General features: G+C 46.8%; 2 long non-coding RNA genes across 2 annotated transcripts in view; one reads left to right on the top strand and one right to left on the bottom strand.

Moving 5' to 3' along the window:
- LOC136048087 (uncharacterized) overlaps positions 1–17,679 on the bottom strand; it is a 49,195-nt gene that overhangs the window by 18,623 nt on the left and 12,893 nt on the right. Inside the window, exons 2-3 of the long non-coding RNA XR_010622144.1 lie at positions 7,781–7,906; positions 7,045–7,202 (exon numbers count right to left, since the gene is read on the bottom strand). This is a non-coding gene — a long non-coding RNA (uncharacterized LOC136048087). The remainder of the gene's footprint in view (positions 1–7,044; positions 7,203–7,780; positions 7,907–17,679) is intronic.
- Positions 938–3,686, top strand: LOC136048017 (uncharacterized). The gene is made up of 3 exons (XR_010622141.1): positions 938–1,119; positions 2,929–3,015; positions 3,469–3,686. It is a non-coding gene; the product is annotated as an uncharacterized LOC136048017 (long non-coding RNA).

Genomic DNA, 17,679 nt, shown 5'->3' with positions numbered 1-17,679 from the left:
TGATTTCAGAGTGTTTTTAACAGAAATCCTCCCCAAATAGACACACAAGTTCAGCAGGCAATGAAATGTCTTTAGCTGGAAAAAATAAAAAAGGCAGTGGGGAACGTTTTCTATAAAGATTGCTTCCATAAAGGACGGGGATGTGCATGACCAAGTAGCCAGGCCAGCTGCTATCGACGGTGCAGAGTCCCAGATTAGATCAATTCTACACAAATTGAGGCATTCCTGCTTCAGATCACACAGCTCTGATCCCTTGAGCAGAAATTTCAGTTACCAGCGTGAGTTAATACTGATGTGGGTACGATCAGTACTCGAGCGTGCAAGATGCTGGGCAAAAAAGTCAGGAGAAATTTTTAAGCTTGCTTTGGCATTAATTCATGCTGAATTTCCCAATAGAAAAACAAAAGATCGGCACTTGTGGGTGCAGTTCCCCCACAGCACAATAAGGCTTGCCTGTTAACTGGGAGTTAAGGCACGCACAGTCAGGCTGCTTGGAAATAAACTCTAAAAAGTCACACTAGAAGCAGGAATAGGAACCAGAGCCATACTCCTTCACAGGAGGCTGTCAAGAATCTGCTGCTCCCACCAAAGTCACCTGGAAATCCCAGGTGTGTGAGGAGAGGAAAGACTCGATTTGTAAAATATTCCTCCTGGATAGAGTTCAGCGTTATGGAAGATCACTGCCTTTCAGCTCCTTTTCTCTTGTAACCTACTTTCGCTGTTAGTGGCAAGCAGCAATAAAACTACATTCGTGTTCATTCAGAAATCATCTTGAAATGCCTTTGTGCAAAGGGAAATAGTTCCATAATCTGCACTTCTTCAGATTTCACATGGCAATTTCAAGTTCCAGGGTAGAACAATTTTTCCAATAGGAAAAGTCAAGTCCTACAGCAAAGGCTAATCTAATCCAATATTTATATTCACAGGGACTGCCCCCACCTTGGAGTGCCCATGAAATAAATGAGGCTGGTAAAAGACTATGTGGTCTAACTGCATGAAAGAGCCAACAGACAGTGATGGCACTGAAACTCCAACATTTGCCACAGAGGTGGGGACAGCACAATTACATCCTCTTCCAATTAAAAGGAAAATATTGCTTATCTCTTCCATTGTGATATGGTAACTTTCAGCACAGTGTTCAGTAGTCACAGCTCTGTCCTAAAACTCTGACTGCACAGCACGGTAAAAACAGATGCTGCACTTAAAAACAATGTACTACAATGCCAAACCAAAAAACACAGCAGCAGACCTTGGCCCTGCAATGCCTCACATCGAGGCATTCTGCTTTTTCACACATTCAGAATGGCTTTTCTAAAATCAGTGAAACCATCCAGAAAACAGATAAGGGCATGGGCCGGATCAGGGGACTCCTCTACCTGCCCTGCCAGTGGAAAGTTAGATCTGTTCACTCCCATATAACCCATTTCAAATAGTATTGAATTACCTACAAGTTGCTAAAATTAGACCAACAAATAAATTACTCTGTAGCTGAGCTGATAAAATGTGACTGTTTACATATGAGTTAATACTGGAGCTAAGATTAAAGACTACTTCAAACACAGCTTTTGCCCAATATGTCATATAAAATTCTGTTTGGTTTCAGCAGAGCTGAGAACGACTTTAACAACCTTGTTAATCACAGATTAAGAATGGAAAAGATCCTATTTGGCACCAGGCGTGCCATTAATAACAAGCAGGGATGCGGGCGAGCTGCAGAAGTGACCTCACTAAGTGCCAAGGAGAGGGCTCAGGGTGCTGGAGCTGCACCACAACCCAGTCCACCAATCTGCCCCAAGCCCTTCACACCTCCTTTGTGTTGTGATGCTTCTCAGTCTGGATCCGTTTGAGAAGCCAGTGTGTAAAAAAAGCCCTGCATGGTCCTTTCCACTCTCTCAAGTCGGTATCCTAGCCCCAGCACACTGCAGAGAAGAGAAAATCTGTTCCATGTTAAATCTAGAAGTCATTTTTAAGCATAACCCTAGAGACTTCACCTGAGCAGCACTCATCTTTGCTTCCCATTTGACCCCAAGGTTCCCCAGAATGGTCAAGAAGGACTTTGCACATCAGAACAGTTCAATTAGGACAAACACCCCAAGGATATGCACTGGACCATGACAAGCTTTCCCACCATTTCTCCAGAGTGAACTTGCAAGCCCATCTTTTACTTTCTAGTCCTTGCTCTGCACAAACAATGTCCTGGGTGGCACACGGTACATTGTGGTGGTGGTGCACCCATATGGCTCTGCCAGCAACAGCTGATTTCCAGCGTGCACTCATCCCAGAAGGCAGCAGAGCCACCCTGACCACATAACACACAGACCACTCCCAGTTCTTGTAGGAAAGGCAGAGAGGAATGGACCTTTCTCCCCCTGTGCTCATTTTAGAAGGTTTTTTTTTCTGTGAAATTCTTGAAGGTAAAAGGAAGATCTGGTATCCTCCTTTCTATTATGCCGAAGATAAGCATGTGATTCAGCATGGAAGTCCTTATGAGTTTTGCCTAGTTCCCATTACCACAGTGCCCAAATATCCCATTGTGAAACAAAGTCCCCCCCCTCCCTCCATGCACAAGAAACATCAGGGGGTTTACAAAAGAGAAGAGCAATCCTGGCGCCTTGTATCCTGAAAATGCTGTGCTGCCGACCTTTGAAAAGCAATTCTGAAATTCTTCTCATCAAAACAGAGTCTCCTAAAATCACTTCTTATATTTATTAGTGCTGATCACATCTCTGCCCTGACAGATTTGCAATGGAATTCAAGTTTACGGTCTGTACACTATAGCCTTTAGTTGCTGCAATTTAATGCATACTTAAGACCCAAGCAATTGCGGAGAGCATGCACAGAATCCTCTTCCCACTTTGACTACACATGTTTTACATTGTTTGGTTTTTATGGTATATTCCATGCTATGAATGCCTTGTGTTTCCACAGCATCTCCCATGTGAAGGGCTCGATACACTTCAGAAATGGACACGAAACATACCACCAGGACTGGCAGAAACCCCTGCTCTTTAACTAGTGAGTGGTGCCCTTCTGCTCCCGTGTGAAGCCCATGTTCTCCCACAGAACGCTGCCAAACTGGTGCAGGACCAGACCAGTTCATCCCTGCAGCTCCTCTGGCAACACTGGGCAAGTGACTGAGGTCTGTGTCCTCCCCAGAGCACATTGCCTGCGTGCACACAGTTCTGTGGGAGCTCTGGGAAAGAGCAGAGCTGAAAACTCCACTGCTGTGCAGCCAGTCCCAGTCCAGCCCTGCTTCCCCTGCAAGCCCACGGCACTTCAGTGACAGACACTCTCCTTCCCACTCCCAGGGGCTTTACCAGCACTTCATTGCTGTCACTACCAGAAAAGCAAGACATTCTGCTGAAGGTGCTCTGAAAGAGTCAGGGAATCAGGAGTGAACGTGCTATTCCTTCTGCACAGAGCTGCCATGTGTTCAGGCTTTCCTGGATGCTTTTTTTCTCCTACCAGTTCATCCTGGCAGAAGTAGAGGGCCCTATACACCCACCCAGGATTCCCGAATGGCCGGCAGCCAGCCTGCAAGTAGCAACTGTTGGACCTGGGGAATACTTGATTTATCACATACGCAGGGATCAATCCTACAATCTGTGTGACCCTGGGAGACGTGAGCCCGCTCTGTGCTACAAGAAGCCCAGTGTCTGAGATTGACCACACGCACACACTGGGTGCTTCCTGAAAACACCACGCTCACTACACCAATAAACAGACTTCTGCAAGTCTAACCACCTCAGCCTGGATTTAGCAAGTTGTCTTATGCCACAGCATATCCGTGGGATGCTGTCATAAATCTGCAAAGTTCAGCAAAAGCTTAGGAAAGAGACTGCTTCAGCTGAATGAAAAGGGTCAGCCAAGAGCAGCACAATAACACAACCAACTCAGTCGTACGAGGCACTTGTCAGATCTTGTTGTATGTGCTGCTCTCAGATATCTCTCTCTGGACTCCCATTGGGCCATCATGCTTCCAACGATGCCCACGTACAGAGACATATGTTCTGCTTTAGTTATAATTGACTCCTTGTCATGTTATGCAACTGAGCTCTACTCAGTGTTATCTTTCGATTCACTCCTCCACTGTTCCCCTCCCATTGTGTTTATCTGAGGCCAGTCAGCCAGCAAATACTGACTAGAACTCCAGTCCTTGGCAGCTCATTCTGGCAGTAAGTGTTTTCAGGCAGTTTGAGAAGTGGGTGTCACTTACATTAGCTCACTCTAAAATGCACATAATCCCTCCTGCAAATTCTAGGCCATGGATTTTAATAGAGTTTCCAAAGTAGGTGTGAGGACCACTGGCTGTGCTAATTTAGTTCCTATTGATTTATCTTGTCTCCCTTCGTGGCAGCAAATTGTAAATACTTCCTTGCTTCACTCAGTGTTTGCTCCCCACATGGCAACTCTCTAGCATTGACAGAACGTGTTAGTTAAAAGCACCTTGATGTCTGTTTTCAATATCTCGGAGATGGAGCCATCATATAGTGCCAGTCCAGCTCCACGAGAGCTGCCTCATCCAACCTCTCCCTGCTCAGGAAAGCAGGGCCACGTGATGCGAAGGCTCTGTAGTAAGAGACACAAATCAATCCTCACAAGAGGTGAAATAAACCTGTCTGTAGGATTAGATGCAAAACTAAACTACTGACCCATCGTGGCCTTTTACATCCCCCCATGGCAGATGCTAATCTAGTTACAACCATGAATTTCTTTCTCTGAAGTCAGAATCAGTTGTTGCTGTCTTCAGTCAGCAGCAGACTGCACCCTCCAGCCAGAATCCTGCTGCACTTAGTTCTTTATGGGTCCTACTTTAATGTTTGAAATCCAATTTTATCTTCATTTAGCTGTGGCTAAAAACTCTAGTAGCTCTTGTTTTCTCTCTAGATGAGCCCCTGTTTCTATAAATGGAACAGACGTGTCCTTTTGAAGTTGTTTCCGTTTAGAGATGTAAAAGGAAAGCCTGGTGCCCAGCCTCACCCTCTCCCACCACCTTCCTGCAGGACTTTGATCAAGACCTTCCAGGTAACATTCCTGGTTAGCTGGTGGGGAGTGCCTGTATCCTTATTTCCTGCAGAACTCTGTGGCAGCTCTGGGACTGTGCGAAAAGGAAGAAGTGGTATCAGGAAAGCATGTGCTATACTGCATTCAGCACTCAAGGTGTCCATGCAGAAGCTGAAGGCTTTACATCAGAACCCACACAGCTGAAAGCTGGGAGGCAGATGGAAGAACACGATCTCCCTCTTCCAGCAGCAGAAAACTATAATCACTATAACCACATCAAGAAATCATCCCTGAATTCCTGCTCTCAAGAGTCATTTAGGCACCAACCTCCAAAGCTGCTTAACGGAGCAGAGAAAACCAGGTCTGTAACTTGCTCTCAGCACTGGAGCAAAGAAGTGGAAGTCTGTGGTGTACCAGTGTGATTCAGGAAGACTGACACTTCATTAGTGTGAGTAAAGGCATCGCCATTCAGGCTTTAATATGCATGCTTAGCTAGGTCCCTATCCAGCCATGAGTCCCACATGAGAAAGGCCCGTGTTCCAGTTGCTTTTAGTCCTCCCTCATGATCCAGGTGCTAATCACATACATACCTTTTGAAAATATAACATGAAGCATTCCCTTTAGGGAGGGGAACGTTTAGATGTACCCTATAAAATTCATACGTTTTTTTCTTCGGTTGCAACTGCACGTTGCACTAGTGTTGTTTCTTAATGAACACATCAAGCAACTTAATCTTTGTCATTACACACCTTGGGAAAAAGAAGTTGTGATAGATGCATTTTGCAGCGCACTTCCTCACCTCCTCCACTGGGAATTCCAACATTTGTCTCTGAAACAGAGAGACGTTGGGACTGGCATTTGCCACACTCAAATCCGCAGACCTCTGGTTGTGCCAGTTCCTGAATTACAGACCTGATGTCTGCAAATGATTGGTTTTCAAAGTGGAGGCAGCCATCTTTCCAAAGGCTGAGAAATAAATATATCATAAACCCGCATATGTGGCTTTCGTTTATAAAGATCTAATTAAATTGTGTTCTGTAATTTCTCTACGCAGTATTCACAGCAGTATATATTTTTTTTCCTTCTCTTTTGGCCATAAATACAAGCAATATGCCATATAATTCTCTTCCTCTGTACCGTGCCTGGTTTTTGTGCTGGTAAAGTAACATCTTATCCTTTTGTAGTCTGTTACAGCACACTATAGAATTTTTATTGTATGTTACAGTCTGGTTTGGAGACCATCCAGCAAAGCTATCTGCTTCCTTTTAAAAATAAAATAAAATACTGTACTTCTCATGAAGTGTATAAAGCCACGCAGAAATCCAAGCATGGAAAATAAACACAGCATTGCCAACACTGAACATTTAGCAGGCCTGTCCTGGGCCGCAAAATCACGAGTTTGCCTTACAAATCTTGAGAATTCAAAGACAAGTAATTTCAGGTTTCCTCAGCTTGCCTCTTTTCCTTTCAAAACTCCTTGGTTGTTTTCAGGCTATTCTATACAATCAAAGAGCTGACAATTTACCTTCAATTTCAAAGAACCCTGAAACTTGCACGTAATTACAGGATTCGAGGAACCGGAGCTTTGAAAAACAACTGTAACAAAATTAGTGGTAAAACTGCAAAACCTGGTGCTGCTGTAGGCTGAAATCCAGCACCTGGCACAGGGCTGACACATCCTCATCCCCATTAACCCTCATCACTGAGATGCACAGAAATAAGCAGTGCTATGGCCGACTCCAACGTGTACAGCTGCTTCTCTATACTTCCCTTCAAAAACTCCATCTTTCTGGCTCGCTATTTTTGACGGGCTTTCTGCTACCAAACCGAACTGCTCCCTCAAGCCAAGAGACAAGTTCCTCCCAGCACTTCTGAACATCATTTTGAAATATGTTCATAACTCACTATTGGCAAAACACACAAGCAGACAGTCAGTGCCTCACTTGTTCACACACATGTTCACTCTGACCAGGCTGAGGAGTGCCTGAGGTCAGCACACACCTCCCACAGCTTTCAGGGCCCTCTGCATCCTGCCCTTACCTTGCAAGTGTCTTTGAACACTGGAGTCCTGCAGCAGCCTCCCAGCCCAATGAGTTAGCACTGCGTCAGGAGCAGGGCTCCAGCATCCTCTCACAGACCCTCATCCCAGGGGCAAGGTGTGACAACAGACCACCAGGATGGGATTTACAACATTGGCTCTGGAATTAAAAGGGAAAATGAAAATGATTTTGCTCTGACATTTGCAAAACAAAACATCTCCACGTTCTGTGTCAAAACGAAACTCTGTTTTGACTTTTCAAATGAAAAAAAGATGAAAACTAAAAGAGCATTTCAAAATAACATGAAATTCTGCTTCAAACAAAAACATTATTTCCTTTCACAGGGTTTGAGGCTTTTTTTTCCTTCAGAAAACACTGAAAAAAAAGATGGTTCTGATCATCTCAGATGAACACCGCTTTTCCCCAGTTTTCTGCATAACTCCTACACTGAAATTAGCTGTTTTCCCTGCTCTTGTGGTACCCCCAGTCCCCAGTGCAAGTCACAGCCTGTGGATCCGTGTGCTGGTTTAGTTCTCACCTGTACTTGCTTAAAGCAACAGCCTGAGAGCAGTGAGTGCTGAGTGAGGCAACCTGCACGGCTGGGACTCACCACGGGGCCGGAGCTGCACGGGGGGATTTTGTGCTGTTTTGTACACAGGAGTCATATGGAGTTACCATGTCTGTACAGCAGAGTCTCAGTTGTGATGTTTGTCAAAGGATAGAAAGGGGCCACGTACCCTCTGCGGTGCACAGGGAGCGCTCCTTTGGGGGCTGCAGCTGGGGAGGGATGCAACACATTGCCATCAGTGCCTACATCCTCTGAGCCCGTGGGACTGGCCTGTGCATGAAACACTCGGGCTTCCCTGGCAAAACAAAAGCACTTCACCGCAGTCAGTAGAGCTGGACAAACAAGCAGTAGATGATGGATCATCTGTTTTCTTCAGCCCAGCCCCAGGCAGGACTCAGGGTAACAGCACTGACAAATGTGGGTGCCAAGTGCTGTGCCTTGGCTCTGCCCGAGGTGCACACAGCCAGATTTCACTGGTGCTAAGAGATCCTGGGCAGAGCAAGGCATTCCGGGCAAGGCTGCTTTCAGTTTCCTGAGACACTTGGGAATTCATTTTAACACCAAGATTTGAACACAATATTATTTTTCCCTTTTCTCTTTCACGATGGGAAAGGAGCTCAGGTACACCTCACCTGCTCATCGCTGTCAGCCTGCAGTTCTTGCACACTTCCATTCTGGGATCATGGGAATCATTCAAGAGTGTGTCAGCTCACATCCGAGCCCAGCCAGCATTGCTCCACAGCTCAGGTCTGCTCAGAAACAGCTTTGGTGTGCAAGGCACTGGTTACATCCTGAGACAAATACTCAGGATCCAACCCTGCAAACGATGCACAAAAGGAGCCCTGCTCACACAGGCAGCCCCACAGCACACACAGGGGTGTGTGGCTCCAAGTACAGATCCATTTTCAGATGATTTGTTATGAAGTGCATTAATTAAAGGGCATCTTTCACTGTGGCATTTGTTGCCAGTAAATGGGCTACGTGCAGCAGTGATATGTTTCAGTGTTGACGTGTCAGGGTAGCATCGCTTCAGCAGCGATAGGGAGGTGTTGATGGGATAAAGCCCACCCTCTGGTACCTCCATTTCTGACAGAGCAGGCACCATGCCAGCCAGCAGTTGGGTTTCTCCATTCCTCAGTCCCAGTGTTAATGCTTAGCAAGTGCCTAATGACTCTGGTGGGCATGCAAAGAGCTCACTTGCTGCTGGGTGCTGAATGAAGTACAAGGAACACCTCGTATACAAACAAAACAGAAAAGGACAGGTAGGGAAAGGGAGATGCAGGGTCCAACGCATTTTAGATGCCCAATTCCTAGCAATGAGTCACCCAGATTTTGAAGGGTGAGGCACGGGGGCAAGTGAGAAGTGCTCCAGCAGCTAATGGCACAGCTCCCACAGCCATCACCACGAGGGTCCCTGTGTGCCCTGCAGGGCACTGTGCCCCGTCCCATCAGCTGCCAAGGGACTTTTGGTCCGAGAAAAGAAAAGTGACACAGTTCTCTGTAAATTTCAGTTGTTAAATACACCCTTACACTTACATCAGGTCGCACTGTGAGTCAGTGTGACACATGAAAGGGCCATTTTGCAGCGCAGTGCTATGTGCCATAGAGATGTGATCAATCACACAAAGCAAATAACCAGCTCCTACAGCTCCGGCTCCAGCAAGGGCAAATGTCAGCCCTGTGCTAGGAACAAGCCCACGAGCTTTCCCACCCACATGGGGCAGAAGCTTCAAAGGAGCCCACAGGATCTTGTGGGAGATGGGTCCTAGGAAAGAGATGGGCATAACCAGCTTCCAACACCAGAGAAATTTTTGTCAAAGGCTGAACGGGGATCTAAGGCCTCTGCAGCCTCTGGGCAAGGTTTGCTCCCAGGATGTTCAGGGGAAGGAGGCAGAGCTCATCCTCGGGGCGGGCAGGGATGCCCTGCAGCTCTGCAGGCTGTGCCCAGCTCCTGCTGGCTGCTGCCTGCCCAGGCTGGGCTCAGTGCTGCTGGGCTGGCACACAGACTGCCCAGGGTTTGCTGGGGTTACAACAGGCAGCAGCCAGCCCGCTTCCCACCGTGCGAGAGGTCCGACTTGCATCCTCATAACCTCTGCTCTAAACAAAGCAGCAACGCCATTAAGTGAGACAAAAGCCAATAAAAAAATCTGGATGGTGAAAGAGCCCATGTGTGGGGAAAGCACGCTATTGACCCAACAGGGCAGGGATCAAAACTGCAGTTAAGATCTTATCCCGAGACAGGATGGATTGCCCTGATTTGTGGCAACGCACTTAAACCTCTCTGCCACAAAAGCTCCTTTTCTGCAAGACACGGCAGAGCAGCACTGCAGCAGGCACACAGCAATACCCAGCTCGAGGATTGCAGGGGTAAATCCTCTCTGGGGAGGAGCCAGCGCTCCAGGAGCGCTCAGCGATGCCAAGACAGAGCTACAGTGCTCTACAAAGAGCTCTCTTGCTAATTGAGCAAGTGAAGGCTTTTTGGAAGAAAAACAAATATATTTGCAGACAGGCTAAAACAATAAAGGGAAATTTAAAAAGCTGAAGAAAGGGACCGGAAAGTCGACAATAGGAATTAAAATCTCAGAAGCTGTCGCCATGCTGTGTGCTGCTGGAGGGAACTCTGTCCCTCCTCGGGGCTGCTGTGCGTTACCTGCGTGGGAGAGAGGCTGCAGGAATCAACGTGGTGCTTCAGAGAGCAATAAATCACCAAGTATCAAAGGCAGGATCTGTATCTCAGATTTAAAAATCAGGAGTGTTGAAAAGAAGAACTCTCCTTGGGGAGGAGCCAAACGCCAGGGAAAGGCAGAGCTGCTGGGGGCTGAGCAGTGGCCTGCACGGGAGGTGGCTGTGCAGCACTGCATGCAGCTCGAGCCACACTGCCCTCGGGGATGCAATGGAGCTGCAGCAGAGACCTCTTCCTAATGGGAGAGTACCAAATTTATTCTTGCTGTGGTTCAACCATCTCCACCGCTGAGCTACAGGGATGGGATGTAAAAGCCCAGGCCACCAGGTTTTGTTGTGCTCACACTCCCTTACACACTGACATCCAAACTCACACAGCGTGGCAGTCAGTCAGCACAGAAAAGCAAACCACGTTCTTACAGAAGAGGTCCATCTAGCAGTTGGCCATTTCTCCAGCACAAACCACAAGCCTTTGATGCATTTCTGGGGAGGATTAAACTGTTCCTCAGTTTTGAGAAAAAATTAGGGTATGCCTAAAGCCATTTGCAATGCTCATGTTTAAGCAAGATGCCTGAGCGTAGGGGTATGCTTACATGCCTGCATTTCCTTTAGTGTCAGAAGAAGACATGAGCAGCCTGTGCCACTCACAGCACCCAGTCCTCAATGCCCCTGGGATGGAGCCCAGCCACAAAAAACCCCTGAGGAGCTGGGTGGCATCCTCATGGTGTACGGTGAGCAGCCCCAAGCTTCCCAGCCTCCAGAAGCAATTCCTTAATGCAAGAACCCACCTAGATCCTGCTCCAGCTGCCAAACTGGATGCCAGTCATGCCCGTGATGCTCAGTTCTGCGTGACACCGCAGCGAGAGCTCTGTGCTGCAGTGCTGCCAGCAATGCTGCAGTCTGGTTCAGTCTGCTTAACTCAAACCTCCTTTTCTCACACTCCATGGGCCAGGTTCACGTGGTAAAATCCAGAGTCATTCCTTTGAAATGAAACTAGTTTTAGCTATTAGTGAAAACTACTGGATTATTTCAGCAGTGTTATTCTGGATTTACAGCAATGAAAATGAAAGAAAAAAAACCAAACAAATTGCCTATCTATCGTTGTCAGTTAACTGGGGTTAGCACAGGGCATGAATTTAAAGCAGAAGAGCTATCACTGAATTCCTCCCCTGATTACAACAGAATTGGAACAAAGACTCCATTTGTTCTGGATTAAAATGGCAGGGTTTGGGAACGTGTATTCCAGAGCAGCAGCATCTTCTGGTTTTGAAACTCTGGAATAGCAAGAGCAACTGTGAAGGCTCAGCAAGACGGCCCTGCTATTCTGACCTTCTGGGCATCAGCAAGACTGCTTTCCACCTCCTTTTTATTCCAAACTCAGCTGACTCTTCTCCTGAAAAGGGTTTCTGTTCATAAATACAGTGTGAAATTCTACGGGCTCACCTGCACCACTTCCTTTCAGCGTCAGCTTTTATTGCTAAACTCTTGATTTATTTAAAATGGAAAAAAAAAAAAATTCTCACAGAAGAGCAACACAAGCATTGGTAGGAGTATGGCAACGTTTCCCAAACATGCTTTCCCCATGAGTCAGGGTCCATCCTGCGTACCGACACATCCTGCAGACTTGCACTAACCTGTGGGCAAAGCTGGAGGTGAGCACAGCCCAGAAACATAAAAGACACTGAGTGAAACCAAAGGGAAAGCTTTGCATCCCGGGAACAACCCTACAGGACACGTTTTCCCAACCATTTTTTTTCCCCAGGATATCAGCACACCACTAATTCTGCTCCACACTACGAAAACAGCACACCAGCTAGAAAGCAGCTCCCTGCTGCTGGACTCACACGGTCCTGGAGGAGCTCCGAAGTGTCTGCAGAAGCTGCAATTATAATGTTCATAATCACCACTGCCCCGTGGTGCCCTCACCACACTCGTGCTGAGCCTGGGAAGCTCAGGCGTGCCCGAGCCTGAGCTGTGACTGCAACAGACAGATTGTGCACTCACGCACAACAGCTACTCCTGTAAAATGCCACACCTGGACATATTGACTCTGGAATAAAATGTGACTTGATACTATTTACATTATTCCTTTGGACAGCTTAGTTTCTTTCTTTTAAGGTGGATTAGGCTGACACAAACCAATGCCATTTATTCCAAGAACCATATTGGTGTTACTCCAATGTCGACTTCCACGGGACTGAGGATGGAGCAACTCTATTCCTTAATTTTAAACACAGAAAAGCACACATTTCATTGCATATGTTAATAACCAGCATATACCAGTTTGACATTCCAAGGACCAAAGAGCCTTCCTGATGAGGACAGCTTGGGTGGGTACCTGTGAGTAAGGCTCCCTCCCCCAAAACAGCACCATGTGATCTGAGAGCCAGGCAGTGATTTTGCAGCAGCGTGGGCTGTGATTATAGGATGACATATCAGCCCAAACATCCTGAATGCTCTGCTTTAAACTCTGAGGGTGAAAAATTAATCACTGGGGTTCTTTTATTATGCATGACCAGTAAAAAAAAAAAAAAAAAAAGTACTTAAAATTTGCATAACGTTGAACTGAAAATTATTTAGCAGTCACACTGAGACTCAGATGATTATTAATTATTTATCTTGTCTTATTATCACCAGGGAGGAGTGGGTGGTGCTCGGGAAGGGGCTGTGCTGCTGTGTTCCTGCCCTCCTGCAGCAGCCGTGCTGTACACCCTGTGATGGCCCTGAGCTCACAGGGACTGCTTCTGCTGCCCTCCCACAAATAGCTCCTTATCAGCATTCTGACTCCAAAAATACTTTTACCAGTAATATATAACACACGCTGTATGCTGCTAATTAATCTCCAAGCCAGACTCGTGTGGAAAACACTGTTCAGAGCACTGGGCAGGATTATAGGCAGGTTTCTCAAGCAGGCAGAGAACGAGATGGGACAGGAGCTCCCACACAGGTACATGCCCCACAGCACTCCCAGGACAGCCCTGCTCAGCAGCACTGCCTCCTGCACAGGGCCCAGCTCTGCCATTGCTCTGGGACGTCCCCAACACTTGCCTTGTGTCTGGTGGGACACACCAGACCCGTGCTGCCAGGAAGGGGCACTTCCATCTCCTGGGTCCCTTCAAGGGCACTTGGTTGGAGCCAGCCAAGCCCCCGTCTCGCTGCTAGGTTGAAATAACTCCTCTCAACTCTGCCTGTATAGTTCTGATTTCTCCCTACAGGAAACTCATCCAGGATGTCCGCATGGACCTCTGCAGCCTCACCCAGTTGCTCTCCCTATTAGGAGCTCCCACCAGTGCCCACGAGGAGGCACGAGATGCTGTCACCAAGGGGCTTCTCAGAAGCCCTCCCCAACCTTTGCCCCTGCCCCAGCCTTTCCCCAGGACATGTCCTGCAGGCCCCTGCCAAGCACACACACGGTGTGGGGCTGGCAGGCTGTGTGAGGCAGGGACCCATCCGTCACAGCACAGGACAGGACATGCCACAGCACTCACTGAGAACAGCAGCGTATCCCCTGGTCTGCCCACAGTGCCAATATATCAGCCCAGGAGAAATCCCTCAAGGTAAAGACAATAACCTGCCTTATCAAATTATCACTTTAATGAGCCAAGATTGCAAATAAGAGACAATCATCTGTGATAATGCCTCAATGCAATACCAGATAAAACAGAATGCAGTCTGCCATGATCTCTGTAAAACATAGGAGACTGTTTATACAGATTTCCCTTAACCATAGTTATAGCAAACGTCAAAATTCACCTCAACGTTTTGAAACTAGCCCCCAAAATTAGCCTCCTAAGAAAGTGCAAGAGCACCTGGTGCCTGGTAAATGATTACCCCCTGCATTGCATTTTAAAGATAACATTAGTGACTATGGCAAATTATTGCACCATGAGAATCTCTGCTACTAGTTTCATCAACTGCAAGAAATTTTTGGCCCGTGATAACGGCTGCAGGAGATCAGCCTGCTCCTTCCTTGCCCTAACTAGTGGCTTCCAGCCACATGAGAATCCAGCTGTACCCTCAGAGCTACTGTGCTTCTCAGAGCCCTCAAGACTTGAGACAACTTAAGGAACATGAAAGGTTTTACCATCAGCAGCATCTACCTGCTTGGGCAATTCGACATACAGGAAATTTCCCTTCTAAGTTCTTCATGTTTCTGGTCTGTAAGACACCAAAGCAACAGCATGTGCAGGGACTGTGTTCTGACACAGCAGGAACCTCCCCTGCTGCTGCAAGGACATCTATGAGCTCTTCCAAGAAGAACCACAGCAAGGTAACACCATATAGTGACTTACACACAATTAAATCTTCTCATCTGATAGCCCCAAAAGATAATCCTGTTCATAACTCACTATGCACCTAAACGTGACTGGGTCAAGGCTTAAACAGGGGGAAAAAAAAGAGAGATCTGGAAGCTAAGACTTCGTTGGACCTGAGACAGGGAAGAGATGATGTTAGTCTGTCCTGTATGTATTTATATATCAGCCTTCAGAGAACAGCAATGCTCAGTTGTCCTCATATGTTTGTCTGCCTGGGGAGAGGTTTCCAGTTACACAAATTTATGGCTGGGTGATACTAACAGATCTGATTTCTTGAGAAAGATAATGAAGCCCCAGCAAGGAGCAGAAATGTCAGTATGACAAGCTGATCGCTTACTACACCATAACTTAATACATCCTGTGCATGTTTGGGAGGATGTTTTTGATGAACTAGCAACCTAAATTAGCAAGGAATTTTTAGCATGTGCCTGGTCTTCTCATACATCAGGTATCAGGATTCACCTTCAGAGGGGAGATCATTCCCTAAGCATGACTCCATTTGCTCTAGCACTGCAATTTATGACTGCAAGGTGATGGGAGAGATGAGTGGAGAAGTGGAAACATCCACAATTATTCAGGGAAAGCAGATGCTATCAGACAAGTTTGCACCATCAGTTTCCAGCTCACACAACTCTCTTCTGAACAGGACAGGAGAAACCACAGCCAGAGCTGTCTCCAAAATGCAGAGAACGGGCTTGGAGTGATTTGTAACACTCCTGATCTCAGATGACCAAGGCCTTCTTTTGTACATCCCTGCAAGTGCAAGAAGTGAGACTGGTGACTTTTCTCTTCCAGCAAAGCAAAAGACTCTGCAGGGATAACGTGAACGTTGCAATGGTGGATCGCAGTGGGATGAAACACAATGCCTGGCCCGAGCCTGTTGGCAGTTTGCAACAAAGCTGGGATGGAAGAGGACAGCTTTAGGTCTCCTGCTTTGTTATCTTACTGTAGTCAGGTCCTGTTTACAAGAGCGATGAATACAACAGCTACAGAAGTGAAACTGTTTACTTGTAGTAAACTGCTGATGCTCGTAGCTTTTGCTCCATGTGCCTCTCATATTGCTTTCCCATCCTTCCAAATATAGTCTCCTGTGATAGCCAAGATCTGGAAGGCTTTTAGGCAGGAGTCTGTTCCCAAAGGGCAGTGTGCAATGCAATTTCGCCTTTGCATATCACTGGCACTCAGGATAGAGAAAGAAATAATCTTCTTGGAGATTAGACAGAAATCTGTACAAACTCAGAAACAGGGAGATTAATTGCTGGAAATATTACCAAACCTGTGTACCATGTGAGGTACATGCTTGTGCAGGGTGTTTATGTATGCATATGTGTGTATCTTTATATAGCAGGCACGGTGGGCGTATGTACATACAATCTGCCCAGAATTTCACAACTTAACTGGGTGGAGGGCTAAGAAAGCTGCTGTGTGGAGGGAACAGAAGGATCCTTCCATTTCTTCTAACAACTGTATAATTTGTTAATTCTCAGTGACCTGCCAGCTCAGAATGAGTGCCAGCCTACAGCTTTCAACTCTGACCCAATCTATTAATTCAAATCCTGATCCTCTTTTGTGGCCATGGGAAAGCCCACAGACATCCTTCAGATCCAGAGCTGGAAGGAAGCAAAATAACCTCCAAGAGCCATACAGAAATCAAAGGCCTGAAGACAGAAAATAGTGACAGAGCTGATGAAGACTGAACTGCATTTTATCAGCACAGGAAAGGTACCTCGGGTACTGCCAGAGCCCACGAAGCTGCCCAAGTTCTAATGTGCTTTGAGCTCCTTGTGAAGTGCTAAGTAAAACACTGGTCCACCGAAGTCCATGGGAGTTTTGCCATTGACTCTAATGGCAGTTCCACCCTGGTCCTTCATTTCTTCTGCTGATAACACTGTAAAGAGCCTCACTAAGTTGGGAAGTGGAAACATGCCCAAGGCACTGCCAGTGATGAGCTGCATGTCTGTAGACGGTCACTGAACTGTAAAGAACGCTGTAAGTTTTTGGACTTTGCCCACAGAAAAGTGTTTCTTTTCCTGACTGGAAATTCAGGCTTGATAGAGAGCAGGGAGAGCACACTGACTTTTAAAGCCTCCCAGGGCAGACTGACATGGAAGACCAAGCCAGTGCCAGGAACATAAGCAACTGACCTGTCTCAAAGTCATCTGTGCTAGCTAAACTATGGGGTATAAAATGTGTATTAGTGAACAGTTAAATTTTCTGACTGCAGCTGACAGAAGGTCATGCCAGAGAACAGCTCTCTGAGCTTTCAGCTTTTTCTTCCTTTCCATATAGGTTTGTGCTGGAGATCAGCTGATGTGTTTTTAGAGTCAGCTCCTGAGCCCACCGCATCTCCCAGATCGCTGAGCTCTCCGGGAACTTTCCAAATTCCTATCAGTTTTACAGAGAAGGCATGAAATCTCTTAATTTCCAAGGGAGAGCTGGAGTTCATCAGACTGATAACTATAAAATGCTCCTGGCAGTCTGGGCTTTCTTGTGACCGACTCTTCCTTTACTTCCCCAAGCAGTAGTGGCACAGCAGTGCAGCAGCTGAGCAAACACAGGTCTGTGTGCTGAGCTGGGAGAGCTGGTGAAAGGCACAGATCCACCCCGGAGCTGAGTAGCACAGAGGGAGAGGAGGGGTACAGCACATCCTTATAAGAAGTTTGGTTTCAAGTTTTAAACAACAAAGGTGTCAGGAATCACAGGATTTTAATCTTTCTAGGAGCTAGCAGAAAAACGTTTGACGTAACTCCTAAAATGAGTTTTTCTTCTCTGGTCCGTGCCACAAATTCATCCATTTCTAGGCTGTGTCACTCAGAGAAATACGGCTCATGTGATGCCAGGCATCACGCTGACCACACCACTCCCTGAGCTCTCCGAGGGACCCCCTCAGTACAATGCTAGCTGTACGCAAACCTGGAAGACACACAGGTGTTTAGATCTCCTAATCTGAGCTCCAAATCTCAGAGCCATCTTTTGGTTCTTCACGCATCTTTTGATCTAATCCTTGTCCTGACTTGCATCGGTGATAGTGCCACTGGCAACAGGTGAAGTCAGGAATGTGAGAACAAAG

The sequence above is a fragment of the Cyrtonyx montezumae genome, unplaced genomic scaffold (assembly GCF_038088225.1).
Source record: "Cyrtonyx montezumae isolate F1298 unplaced genomic scaffold, pur_monq_1.0 scaffold_19, whole genome shotgun sequence".
Lineage (NCBI taxonomy): Eukaryota > Metazoa > Chordata > Aves > Galliformes > Odontophoridae > Cyrtonyx > Cyrtonyx montezumae.
Note: the sequence above shows the minus strand (reverse complement) of the source record. Positions and strands in the feature narration are given on the sequence as shown.